Here is a 1,438-nt window from a genome sequence, read left to right on the forward strand (position 1 = left end):
ATGATCAGAGCTTAATAGAGAGAACAAAATCATCTGTTATGACTAGAACTGCTACAGATCAGAGCCTGCTATAGGTTAATGAAGCTGAAAGCTCAGAGAAATAAATCTTCTCAAGCACATGAAAGCGTTCCCTGGATAATGAGCACTGATCACACATTGCTTAGCGCATATAAAAAAAGAGAAACAAATTTGTACCTCAATTTGTAGCTAGTAGCATAAACAAAACAACGACCTGTTATGACTAAAACCACTACTGACTAGAGCTTGTTGCAGGTGAAAAAGCCGAAAACTCTGAGAAATGAATCAGTATCAAAGACATGAATGTGTTTCCTGGATAATGAGCACTGACACGACATACTGCTTATGAAAAAGCAAGCACACAAATCAGTACCTCAATTTTCTCTACTACTAACCACTAGAGCTCTGAAGCAGAAAAAAAATCTCATTTCTTGTGGCAAGAAGCATTAATCACAAGAACCTACGATGGGTATGCATTAAAAGTAATCTGCAGAGCGATAGCAATGAGGTTGAGCTTTTTACACAGCAATGAATTAACAGAATAACTCGCAAATAACAGCGATACGTCAGCTGAATGAACAGCATGAGTGCAGTAATGCGAGATTGTTAATCCACAGCAATGCATCCTTCTCTAAAAAAATTGAGTTTCTTCTAGGTTTAAAGAAATGGAATGCACTCCCGCAATATTTTAGGTGAATGTAATTTTTCGACATGGGAGGGCAATTTAAAGTTCATTGAATGGCGCAAATCCAGGCGTTAGAAAAAGCACAGCCATAGTTTTAATGTTTTGTGCATTGTTGTAAAACATGCACTTTTGGTTAGATAAACTTATGCTTTCATTGAAGGAGGTTTGCATAAACAAAACTTTTCTTCCCTTACAAAATTAAAAACGACCAAATTCGATAAATTACACAAAAATGGTAGCTTAGGAAAACATGGAACTACTACGTTAGACCTGCAACTAAAGCATACCATCTCTTGAAATTTTATTTCGATCTAATATTGTACACTTTCTCTAAAGAAAGCTTGAATTCCTAAAAAAATATTTTAAGAAATTTTTAGACATGAAATTTATGTGGCCCTCTCATTTACAAAATATTTCACCCAAGAAATTTTGTTAGCTCATCTCTTTATACCTAGCGAGACAATTCTTTAATAAAAATATCAGAAATGGTGGAGTTTTCCACCGAGTTCGACATGGAATGATATTGCGGTAACAGCAGGTAGAAAAAAAATGTAGGAAAAAGACAATGCTGAAATACGAAGAGTAAAAGTAACTCAGTGCTCATGTGAAGACATTCGGGTACTTGGTAGCTGCTGTAATCGGGCACGCTAATACCATGGCAGTGGCAAGGGATTGGAGTACAGTTGGCAAGGAGGGTGCTCATTCAGCATCTGATGGGAAGACAGGAAGGAAATC

The sequence above is a fragment of the Dermacentor variabilis genome, chromosome 6 (assembly GCF_050947875.1).
Source record: "Dermacentor variabilis isolate Ectoservices chromosome 6, ASM5094787v1, whole genome shotgun sequence".
NCBI classification, from domain to species: Eukaryota; Metazoa; Arthropoda; class Arachnida; order Ixodida; family Ixodidae; genus Dermacentor; species Dermacentor variabilis.